This window comes from Marmota flaviventris, chromosome 1 (genome assembly GCF_047511675.1).
Source record: "Marmota flaviventris isolate mMarFla1 chromosome 1, mMarFla1.hap1, whole genome shotgun sequence".
NCBI classification, from domain to species: Eukaryota; Metazoa; Chordata; class Mammalia; order Rodentia; family Sciuridae; genus Marmota; species Marmota flaviventris.
The window spans coordinates 211,594,759-211,607,685 of record NC_092498.1 but is presented as its reverse complement, the minus strand read 5'-3'; the positions used below and the strand labels follow the sequence as shown (position 1 = coordinate 211,607,685).

Below are 12,927 nucleotides of genomic sequence, written 5' to 3'. Positions count from 1 at the left end.
CCCCATTTTACAGAGCAGGAAACTGAGGCTTGGAGAGCGGAGCCATGCACTCTTGCTTGAAGCTGTTCAAAGAGGGATTGGGATTCTGGGTTGGGGGCTCGAGTCTCTGACCCTTCCCCACCTCCTTCAGGCCCTCTACTCCTTGCCGTGCCTCCTTACACCCACCTCTCCCTGTCCCTCCAACCTGGTGCTGACCATGACTGCTGAGGTGGCTCCCATGGCATTGTCTTCCCAGAATCCTGCAATGTAGACATCAGCAGTTAAGATCATTAATTCAGTGCCTGAAAATCTAAGTTGTAAAAAGACCTTTTCTTGGGTACAGTACTCAAAGAGAGCTTAAATTCTTCGATTTCTGGAATGTGGGTAAGGCCTCTCAACTACAAAGCCCTGCTAGGAGGCTGCTGAAGGTGGGCCACACTTTGAATTACACTCCCTATTTCCTCTCATGAATTTGGCCCAACTGAGCTGAACCTGTTTCTTCCCTCAAGTGTGCTGTGCATATACAGTGGGCATCCTGGCAGGCGTAAGGAATGAGTGAAAGCGAGTCAAGGGCCTGTGGCTAGGCCAGCACCTAGTGGGTCAGCACAGCTGCTTTGTTTCTTTGCTTCCTCTGTGGATTTTCTGAGAGTGGCCCCCTTAGCTCAGGACTGTACCAGGGGTTGCAGATCACTGGCCCTGGGAGCTGAGAGGTGCCAACATTTTAAATGTAGATTTCACATTAAATTAAATTCCTGTGGTGCTAGAAGAAAACCCCACATCTTTAGAGGTTCGTGATGTGGTGCACAGGTCCTGGGATCCACCATGTTTGACTGTGTAACTTTGCTGAATGGATTTGGCTTTCTGGGTTTCTTTTCTAATGAGGGTGATAGGGTTGGGGTGTAGCTGTGGTACAGTGTGTGCTTTGCCTGTGGAAGGTCCTGGGCTCCCTCCCAGTATTAAAAAAAAAAAATAGGGGTGATAACTGTATCCTCCCTTGGAGCCTGGATAAGTTAATGATTAATTCCTTTGGTTCTCTACCCATGGCTCCAGTCACTCTCATTACTGCCTCACTCTGCGGGGCCTGCATCTGGTGTAGTACTAGCTCTTTGAGTTTTAGAACCAGCAGTTCCTACCCCATCAGGCTACATTGGAGTTTGAGATCCCTGGTTTTTCTGCTCTGCACTTGCAGATAGATCTATAGACCTATGGGGACGCCCTCCCCGCCTTTTTTTTTTTTGGCACCAAGGATTAAACCCAGAGCCTTGCAAGAAGCTGGCAAGAAGGAAGGACTGGGGCATTTTTTTCTTTTTCTTTTCTTTCTCAAACTTGGACTCCTCCCTGTTTAGCCTCCTGAGTTGCTGGGATTACAGGTGTGCACCACCATGCCCAGCAGAATTTTTTTCTTCTAATGAGGAGCAGGAGGAAGGTGGGGCCTCCAGTTTGGGTGGGTCAGCTGGGCTCTGCTTCATGCATCTATTACCTCTCTGAGCCTCAGTTCCCTCAGCAAGGAAGGGGGCTGGTCTGTTCCACCTCAGGGTGCCAGCCCTCACTGCAGACTGTGAATCCTTATGTGAGGAACTGAACTCCTCTTTAAAATGGGAGTTATAATAAGGCAAAAATTCTTAAGAGTTGAGAGGAGATTAGATGAGACTATTTTAGAATGCTTGGAGTTAGCACAGAGAAAGTACTTAAAACAAAAGGTCTTCATTGAAGAATGTTTTTAACACTTTGGAGCGATTTTTCTGTGTGCCTGGGTACATGGCCCTGAGATAGATACCAAAACTCCTGGCTGGGGGAGCTGACCTTCCAGCAGGGAGCAGATAAAGGAGAAACTGTGGTAGAAGGTGATAACACTTATGAAAAAAAAAAGGATAAAGGAGAGATCATAGTGTGTGGGGGAATTATACTGTAAATAGGGGAGTCAAGTGACATTTGAGTAGAGACTTGAAGGAGGTAAGGAAAAGAGCTTGTGGAGATTGAGGCAAGAACATCCCAGGTTGTGGGAACAGCCAGTGCAAAGGCCCTGAGGTAAGATGGTACCTGGAGGCCAGTGTAGTGAGAGACAAGGTCAAAGAGGAATTGGGGTGGTGTTGCTGGCCATTTTGAGCCTTGGGAGCAGGGAGGGATCTGAACAGAGGAAAAGTGGCCTCTGTCACTGTTCCTCTCTCTCTGAACCTGGTCCCAAGCAAGCTTGAGGGTGCTCTCCTCTGATTTTCAGCTTTCCCTTGATTTTATTAGAGTAGATTTTTCTGTATGTAGAGGCCCTCTGCCCTTTTTCGTTTAACAAGAAACAGCTGTCTGTGGGACTCCACCATCTCCAGCTACATTAACATTTGGTCATGGTAATGTGTTCCTCCAGGGATGTGGATGAGCCACAGGGCTGCTGCCTGTGCCTTGGTGAGTGCTGGACAAATGCATGCCAGATGGCTATTGGCTCACAGCCCTGCCATACTGAAGGGCACATGACCCACCTCCTGGACTGGTTTGTTCCTTAGTGGATCCTAGGTGTTCAAAGCCACTTGGAAACTCTGGTGGTTATTTATTTTTCTTTTTAATTTTTTTTTTTTTTTTTTAGTTATAAGTGGACACAATATCTTTATTTTACCCTTATGTGGTGCTAAGGATAGAACTCAGTGCTTCACACATGCCAGGCGAGCACTCTACCTCTGAGCCACAACCCCAGCCCCAATGGCGGTTATTTCCATTGACCTTTCTTTTGGTGAAAACCAAATTGCATTTTGAAAAGGCTGCATCCTTGCCCAGGTGGTCTCTATTACCTTGGCCATCTCTAACGGGTGGAGGCCAGAGGTGTCTAGGAGTGTGACTCTCCTGGTGTTGCCACACACCATATGAGTGATCTCGTTTGTCTGGGCCATGGTTTCCTCATCTGAAAAATAGGATCATGGTGCTTTCTGTCTTCTGGGAGTTGCCTGAGAATCAAATGAACTAATCCTTGTGAAACATAAGATAGGGTTCTTTTGCCATCTTGGTCTTGAGTGCTGTCTGCCTTTAGCCTGGATCAGGCCTCTGATGATCAGTGTTCATTTCTTTTTCCTTAAAGAGAAGAAACTCATCATTACTTTGTTAATATCAGAAACTCCTCATTTTAGCACATACTTGAACTGAGTGTGCATTAGGCCAGGTAGTGTTAAAACTCTTGGGGGGTGCAGCTGTGACCAGGACCTGTGAGATGCTCACACATAAGAATGCACATCCCGTTCCTCAGATCCTGACGTGCCAGCTGGAGGCTGTTCCTGGTTTGTTTCTAAGTGGGAATCATGGCTGCAAACAAATATTTGGCTGTGAACATTATTTACACCCATTTTGTGTCTGATGGTGGGAATTTGGGAGCTGAAACACCCAACAATAGGGGATTTGGCCAAACAGTGTGTCCAGACAACTGACTATGAAATACACTGAGAATGATCTAGAAGAATACTTATTAATAACCCAGAAAGCTGTAGAAGACTTGTATATCATGGGCTGCGTGGTCCCCTCTTGTTTGTTTATATATGTATGTTAATACATCTACATTTTAGAAGTCCTAGAGATTGAACCTGGGTGCGCTGTAACACTGAGCTGCATCCCCAGCCCTTTTCATTTTTTGAGATAAGGTCTTGCTCAGTTGCTGAGGCTGGCTTCAGACTTGGGATCCTCCAGCCTCAGACTCCCCAGTTGCTGGGATTACAGATGTGCACCACTGTACCCAGCATAGTCTTGTTTAAAACAGTTGTATTTTTGAAATAAAAAGCCTGGAAAGTTGTACTGCACTCTAACCCCTGACGTGGTTTACCTCCCGTGATAGTTTGATTTGCTTTTACTCATTGGGGGTTTACTTTTATAACTAGAAAGATAAATATCTCTAGAGCTTAGCTCTGGGCTCTCCCAAGTGGGGTTGATAGAGCTTTTTGCCCAGGGAGGAACTGAACTGAACATGGCCCTACCTATGTACAGGATATTGAAATTCCCTGGTAACAAGCTGGGTCATTTTGAGGGAGCCTGGAGGATGGCCTTCTGGATAGTTCTAGAGCTTTTTGAGCTGGGAAAGAAGGAATTGGTCACCGAATGGAAACCCACATTTCTTTCTGCATTTGCATTGGTCTGAGAGCAGCAGCTGCCAACTTTTGCCCGATTTAAATGTGAATGCTGAAATTATAGGTTCCCCAACTACTGAAAAAATGGGAGCACCCGCTAAACCCTAATTTACTGGGGTAAAGCCAACTGCATGCTGTAATTAGGCCCTTATTGTGCCAAAGCTTTGGAGAATTGCAAACCAATAATGAGATATTTATAGGGCATTAGCTGCAATCTGAATAAAAGAAAAAAATTGCCAAGCCTCCAAACAAAATGGCACAGGAGAGAAAAGACTCCTGTTTCCGGGTACATTTTAGGTTCCTGTTGGTATTTGGCAACTAGGGCCTTGCTGGGTGATGGGGAATTTCCCTGTGGAGGCACCCTCAGCTTGAACCAGGGGCTGGGTGACCATTTTGGTTTCATCTACTCTTGGATGTTTGTGACATAATACCTGACATTTGTAGAGATCTCCTGCCTGGAGACTTAAAATTAAAATCTGATTACATTGTCCCAGCACCCCTGACAAGACAGCTGCACTTTTAGGATCACTGCTTTACAGGGAGGGAAACTGAGGCTAGAGCCAAAGGACTGGCCTGAAGTCCCATAGGGAGGAGCAGAGAGGCTGGGATGTGACCAGGTCTGTGTCCTCCTGAACTCTTATTGTGGACAGTGGGAATGGGCAGGTGTGGGCTTGTCTTGGGAGCTGGGCTGAGTGGTAGACATGGCATTTGTGACTGAAGATGGGGCTGAGGTCACATAATGGAGCAGCTTTGGGGTCTCAGGATCCTTTTGTCCCCTCACTGACCTACACTCCAGACCTTTTTATTATTTATTCTTTATTTTTTTATTTTTTTTAGTTGTAGATGGACACAATAGCTTTATTTTATTTATTTTTTTCATGTGGTGCTGAAGATCAAACCCAGTGCATCATACATGTGAGGTAACTGCTCTGTCACTGAGCCACAATCCCAGCCCCATATGTTTTAATTTTTGTGACAACTTATTTTACCAAGTTGCCCAGGAAGACTTTGAGTTTGTGATCTTCCTTCCTCAGCCTCCTAACTGCAATTGTGGACATGTGCCACTGCACCCAGCTTTTCTGGATCCTTTAAGGTCATCAGCTGTGTGTCTAACTGGCAGTACCTATTCTGAGCCAGGTGCTGGGGACCCAACAGGGACTAAAATGGACTGAAAAACAGGGGAATAGGTAAATGAAGAACAGTTTGAAGATCGTGGGGACTCGGGGAATGAGAAGGTAGCCAGGGTGGCTGCTTTAGAGGGGGCCGTTAGGTGGGGGTACTGCAGTTGAATCAGCTCTTGAAAGACTTGGAAACAGCCCCCTAGGCAGAGGGAACAGCAGGCTCTGAGGTCCCTGCACACTCCTAGCCTGCTCCTTGCATACTGTAGATTGGCAGTGAACTAGTGGGCACGTGAGGGTCAGGAAACCACCCATCAGATGCCTGCTTTGCCTAAATTTAATTATGCAAGTTGAGCATGAAAACAGCATTCTTGTAAAAAGGGAAACCATCACAGATGAGGAAGAGCACACCACCTACCCTGTCCCTTCCCCCCAGCTGTGTAAGAAAACCATTGTCAGTTTGGAGTCTATCCTGCCAGACCCTCTGGTCAGTTGGTCGGTTCGGTCTGAGGTCTGTCTGTTGGTCGATCTGTCTATCTGTCTATCTATTTTGGTACCAGGGATTGAGCCCAGGGGTGTTAACCACTGAGCTCCATCCCCAGCCCCTCTAGCCTGTTTTATTTTGAGACAGGGTCTTGCTAAGATGCTCAGGGGCTCACTAAGTTGCTGAGACTGGCTTTGAGCTTGTGATCCTCTGCCTCAGTCTCCCGAGCTGCTGGGATTATAGGCGTGTGCCACTGGGCCCAGTCTCTGGTGTATTTAGGGCCTGCTCCCTCTGGTCTTTTTATGTATGTGCTGGTTCTGTAGAAAATATGCAGCATTGTTAGGGGTTGGGTCTTTTTTGGCATGTTTTCTTGAACTGGGATCATCCTGCTTATATCATTCAACAACTAGTTTTCCAAACAAAGGACACTCTGTAGAGATGTTTCTGTATTGGTATGTTTGTAACTGCAGCTTAGAGCATTCTAACTACCCCAAGGGGTAAGGAATAGAGACAGGGATGGGACAGCATTGGGGCGTCACCTTGACTGTCCGTCCCAGTGAGAGACAACAGGATCCTCAATGTGCCATGATCTACTTTGGGCCTTGGTACAGGTGCCTTGCCCACTTTGGGACTGGTGCTTGATCCCACATTTATCAATGAGGAAACTGAAGCATTGAGTTTGTCCATGGATGCTGTTGTTTTAGTGTGCCCAGATCCTGGGCCTTGGTGGCCTTGCCCCCTGACATGGTGGCCTGTAATTCACCCCTGGTTTTATTGGATTTTCCAGCTTTCCTTTTCCTCTGGTCTGGGTTCATGTCTTTGGCACATTTTCCATGTGCCGGGCACTAGTTTTGGTCACATGGGCCCACAATTTAGAATGCACTTGGACATGTAGGGGAGGATATGGAAGGGTAGATGGCCAGTGCTGGCCCTCACCCTGGCTGTGGCAGCCTCACTGCTGGGATTGGATGAGTGTCCACACTACATCCTGAAAAGACACTACATCCCTCCTCTGCTTTGAGCCCTCCATGGTTCCCACCTCACTCAAAGCAAACCCAAGACCTCCCATAACCAGACCCCGTCATCTCCCCGCCCTCAACTCTCCTCTCTCCTCCCTCACCCTCCACCAAAATGACCTGCCTTCTCCAGGACCCTCAGGCACACTCTGTTCCCATCATCTGCATTTCCTTTGTCCCTATTTCTCTGTGACTTGCTCTGCCCTCCTCAGTCCCTATGCAGATCTCAGGTCTGAGAGGCATCCCCTTTGCCTGGCTGGTGGAAAGCCCCTGCCATTCTCAGGCTGGCTGCCTGGTGGGTTTTCTTTAGTGCTTTGCAGCTCTGCAGCTATTCACTGCATGTTTGCTTGCTGTCCCGGGTCTTCCAGAACATCAGCTCCTCAAGGACAGGGGTTTTGGTCTGCTCATTCCTTGCTGTCCTGGCATGTTGTAGGAGCTTATGTATTTGTTGAATGAATATGTCTAGGAGCTAGAGTTAAATGAATAAATGTACATTTATTGAGCAGGGGAGCTAGACGACAGCCTTGAGACTTGCCTTTTGGGACTCACAGTCTCCCTGGGGTGGTTGGATCCTGAAGCAAGGGCATCTTCCTTACAGGGAGGACTGAGCCTTGCCCCTTTTGATACAAAGAATAATAACAATGATAGGGCTAAGGGGAAAAATGGCTACAATCCTAAGTTAGGGTGTCAGTGGTATCTCTGCTGAATGGCTTCTTTGGTGGTAAGATTGGACTTTTAGCAGGGTCCCATACTAGTGGGCCATCCCCTCTTAACTCCTGCTTCCCGTCTGGGAGCCAGGTGGCCCTGGAAGTATGGGTCCCCTGCTGTTTTTGTAACAGAAGACCTCCTTTGGGTCACCCTGAACACACTATGGATCCACGGGTGTGGACAAGAGGCCAGCAGATGCTCAGGACCCTAGTGACACCCCTGTGTCCAGAGGAAGGGGGAGACACCCTAGACCTGACCTATGACCCATTTTTCCAGTGATAAGAGTCTTTCAGGGCTGCAAGGCTGGCAGATGAGCTGAGTAGGCAGCAGCAGTTCCTGCTGGGGTGACACTTGCCCTCTAGGTGATACACCCTGGCACAACCAGGCCAGCTCCAGAGGAAACGCCCAAGGTAGACTATCGTAGACTGGCGACACAGCCCCATCTATCCTGACCCTGGGGCCTGTCTTCTGTCCTGAGAGAGGGTGGCAATCTCCTGGCCTCAGAGACCCCCCAGCTGGCCCTCGTGCCTAAAATTTGTACCCTGTAGAACTGTGCCTTAAGACTGTTGTTTTCTACCTGAGGGCAATGGAGTATTAGGAACCCATCAATCAAAATCAGGGGACTGTGGCTGGATAGCACGAGCTACCAGCTCAGCTGAGGGAGTCTTCCTGTGGTTTGGGTTGGTATGTCTTTTGGTTTTGCAACACTGAGCTCCCTGTCGTCTGGGCAGAAGCCAGTCAGACGGAAGCCCAGCTTCTATAGCATCTGCCTTGGTGGCATCACTTGGTGGCACTGACTGGCACAGGCTGCCAGGGAGCTCTGGGCAGGCTTTCGTTTATTTATTTATTTTTAATTTATTTTTATAGAGTTTTACATGTCTTTATTTGTTCTAATTAGTTAGGGCTTTCTTTTTTATTTTTATTTTTGTGGTATTAGAGATTGAGCCCAGTACGCTAACACTGAGTTCCACTCCTTGCCATTTTATTTTTTATATGTAGGGTCTTGCTAAATTGCTGAGGCTGAACCTGAATTGTGATTCTCCAGCTTCAGCCTCCAGATTAGCTGCAGGTGTGCACCACTGCTTTGGTCTCTGGGTTGTTTTTTTGTGTGTGTGTGTGTGTGTGTGTGATGCTGGAATGGAATCCTGGACCTCTTTTATGCTCAGCAAGTGCCTTTTTTTTTTTTTTTTAATTATTCTGATTTGTTATGACAGCAGAATGCATTTCAATTCATAGTACACATATAGAGCAAAATTTTTCATGTCTCTCGGTGTACACAAAGTACAGTCCCACCATTCGTGTCTTCATATGTGTACTTAGGGTAATGATGTCCTTCTCGTTCCACCGTCTTTTCAACCCCACCGCCCCCCCTTCCTTGCATTCCCCTTGGCCCTATGTTAAAGTGCCTCTGTTCTTCCCATGCTGCCCCATCACATCCCCAAGCAAGTGCTTTATCACTGAACCATATCCCTAACCCCTAATTTAATTTTTGTATGAGTTATGAGGTGTAGGTTGAAATTTTATTTTTGTTTCGTTTTATTTTGCATAGGAATGTCCAGTTCCTCTGTTTATTTTAAAAGACCATCCTTTCTTCATTGAGCTGCCTCTGTCAGAAATCAGTTGGCCAGGTTTGTGTGGGTCCTTTCTGGGCATTCTTCTCTAACATAGATCTGTACATTTGTCCATTTGCCAAAACCACGTTTTTTTTTTATTTTTGTAGCTTTATGGTTAGTCCTGAAATCAGGCTGTGCAAGTCCTCTGTTCTGAGTTGCTTTGGCTAGTCTAGTTCCTTTGAATATGTATTTTAGAATCATCTTGTTTTCTACAAATAAAAGATCTTATACATGGAGAGTTTTGTTATTGTTTTTATTACCGTTTTGTTCCATTCACTGTCACTGTCCACCTGGACCCGTGCTTGAGTCTTGTACCTTTTGACCCCCGACCCTCACCCCTCTGGGCTGTTTGCCATACAGTGGAGAGAGGGGGCCTGTTAAGAACAACTGTGGGGGCTGGGGATGTGGCTCAAGCAGTAGCGCGCTCGCCTGGCATGCGTGCGGCCCGGGTTCTATCCTCAGCACCACATACAAACAAAGATGTTGTGTCCGCTGAAAACTGAAAAATAAATATTAAAAAATTCAAAAAAAAAAAAGAACAACTGTGGGCCGGGCATGGTGGCGCACACCTGTAATACCAGCTACTTGGGTGGCTGAAGCAGGAGGACCACAAGTTTGAAGCCAGCCTGTGTAACTTAGCAAGACCTTGTCTCAAAAAAAATTCTTAAGAGGGATGTTGCTCAGTGGTAGAGCAGTTGTCTAGCACATATGAGGCCCTCAGTTCAAGATCCAGCACCACCATAAAAACAACCCCAGTTGTCTCTGGGTATGCATAGGGGATTGGTTCCAGGATCCACACTGATACCAAAATCCTCTGATGTTCAAGTCCTTTTTAAAAAATGATATAGTATTTGCATAGAATCTATACACATCCTTCCAGATACTTTAAGTCATCTCTACGTTAATTAGAATACTTAATACAATGCAAATGCTATGAAAATACCTGTTGCTGTTCATGGAATAATGATGAGAAAAAAAGTCTGTACATGTTTATTACAGATGCAGGTTTTTTTTTCCACATATTTTTGATCTGCTGTTGGATGAATCTGCAAATACTGTGAATTCAGAGGCCTGAGTACCCCCTTCTGCTCAGAATCCTTGTTGGTTCCCAGCTCCCTAGGGACAAAAACTAAAAGTATACTGCAGCCCATAAGGCTCATATGGTCTCCTTACCAATCCCCATATCTCATCACCACTGTCCCTGCCTCCCCCTCACCTCCCTGGTTTGTTCTCCAGCCAGCTGGGCTCTTGCCAGTCCTCAAACATGTCAGGGTCCATCCCACCTCAGGGCCTTTGCATGTGCTTTTCCTCCACCTAGACTGCTCTTCCCCTTAGGTAGCCCTAGGCTCATTTTGTCAGCATCATGAGGCTTCTGCTTAAATGTATCCTCTTCAAGAGGCCTTCCCTGGCCTCTAAAATGTCCCACCCTGTCACTCTGTCCCCTTGCTCTCTCTATAATTTTTTTTAAACACTTATCATATCTCTGCCCTACCTATTTGGCCCATTGTTCATCTCCACCCATGAGAAAGAGGGTGAGTGCCCGATGGTTGGGCCTTCTTCCTGGTTGTGCCCTAGTCTTACTGTGTCATAGGTAATCAGGAAACCCATCTCCCTTTCTGTGTAAACTTATGATTGGTCTACGCATCAATCCTGCATAAGACTTACTCAACAAAGGTGGCCTGCCCTGTTCTGCTAAACTCTGACCTAGGCTACCACCCAGCTGGGACTAAACTGTCCCAATTGCCACTTCATCAAGCTAGGCAAGGTGGGGGAGACACATCACAAAGAAGTGGAAGCTCCTGATAGAGGCCACAGAAGGGAGGGGAGGCTTTGAGAGTTCAGGATGAGGAGAGGCTGTAGTCAGGGTCTTCCTGGGAGTGTTTGTGTGGGCCAGTGGTGAGTTTTTATCTTTTTTTGGGGGGCGGGGGTACTGGGGATTGAACTCAGGGGTTCTTGGCCACTGAGCCACGTCTCTAGCCCTATTTTTTTTTTTTTTTTTTGTTATAGACAGGGTCTCACTGAGTTGCTTAGCACCTCACTTTTGCTGAGCCTGGCTTTTGATCCTCCTGCTTCAGCCTCCCGAGTTGCTGGGATTATAGGCATGTGCCACTATGCCCAGCATGAGTTTTTATCTTAAAGAAGATTTTGCTGGCACATAGGGAATCCCTGTGCTTATTGTTTCCTTTCCTCTTATAATTCTTTTTCTCTTGTAATTCCTTTTCTCTTATAATTTCTCTTATAATTCATTCCCCTCCCCTCTTCTTTCTTTATCTCTCCCTTGAATGTGCTGGGATATGTGCCACCATGCATAACTATTACATATTTTTATTGAAGTATATATCACATACCATAAAATTCATCATTTCAAAGTATGCTATTCAGTGGCTTAGAGTTTAGTCACACCACCACTATCCAATTTCAGAACATTTCATCTCCCCCGAATCCCACACCCATTAAGCAGCAGTCACTCCTAGCCCTGGCTCCTGACAACCTCTAATATTTTTTCTATCTCTGAATTTGCCTATTCTGGTATTTCATGTAAGTGGAATCATACAACATGTGACTTTTAGTGTCTGGTGTGTGTGGGGGCGCTACCAGGTATTGAACTCAGTGGCACTCAACCACTGAGCCGCATCCCTAGCCCTATGCAGAGACAGGGTCTCACTGAGGCTGGCTTTTAATTTGCAATCTTCCTGCCTCAGCCTCAAAAGCCACTGGGATTACAGTCACCCAGCCTGTCTGGCTTCTTTCACTTAAAATGTTTTCAGGATTCTAACATGGTATAGCAAGTATCAGTGCTTCTTTCCTTTCTTGGGTCCTAATATTCCATTGTATGGCTGTGACCCATTTTGTTTATCCATTCATCCCTTCGTCTACATTTGGTTCCTTTCTACCTTTTAACTATTAGGAATAATGATATTATGAATGTTTGCATACAAATATTTTGTGTAGACATATTTCTCTTGGGCACATACCTTGGAGCAGAATTGCTATACCATGTGGTAACTCTTGTGTTCAACTTTTTAAGAAATGGCCATTACTATTTTTCCATGTGACTGCATTAATTTACATTCTTACCATCAGTGTCAGCTTTCCAGTTTCCCCATATCCCTGTCAACACTTATGATTGTCTTTGCATTTAGCCTCTTAGTGGGTGTGAAGTAGTATTCATCTCAGTACTTTATGACTAATGATGAGTTTCTCATACGCTTTATTTGGGTATTTTCTTTGGAGAAATGTCTTTTCAGATCCTTTTAAAATACCATTTTAAGGCATTTGTAAAAGCTCTTTATATAGCCTTTTTTTTTTTTTTTTTTAATGATCCTGAGGATTGAACTGAGGAGTGCTTTTACCACTGAGCTATACCCTTAACACTTTTTTTTTTTATGGTGCTGGGGATTGAACCCACAGCCTTGTGCATGCAAGGCAAGCACTTTACTAACTGAGCTATATCTCCAGCCCTACACCCTTAACACTTTTTATTTTATTTTATTTTTTTGTGATGGGGTCTTACTAAGTTGCTTAGGGCTTCACTAAGTTTCTGAGGCTAGTCTAGAACTTGGCATCCTCCCTCCTCTGCCTCTCGAGTCATTGGGATTGCAGGTGTATGTTACCAGCTACTCCTGTATTTTCATTTAAAATCTTTTATAGTTTCAGCTGTTACATTTAGGTATCTGATCCATTTTGAAATACTTCATTTATATAATGTGAGATAAGAGAACAGCTTTTTAATTTTTTTGCATGAATATTTAATTGTCCCAACTCCATTGGTTTAAAAGACTTATTCTTTCTTTATTGAATGATCATAGTACCTTTGGTTGAAAATCAGTTGGCCATAAGTGCAAGAATATATTTCTGAACTGACTGTCAATTCTGTTCCTTTGATCTATATATCTTCCTTTATGCCAGTACCAC

At 45.5% G+C, this 12,927-nt stretch overlaps 1 protein-coding gene across 11 annotated transcripts in view; it reads left to right on the top strand.

The window, feature by feature from the left end:
• Positions 1–12,927, top strand: part of Dnm2 (dynamin 2) — an 89,054-nt gene that overhangs the window by 3,037 nt on the left and 73,090 nt on the right. The gene's annotated exons all lie outside the window — the stretch shown is intronic.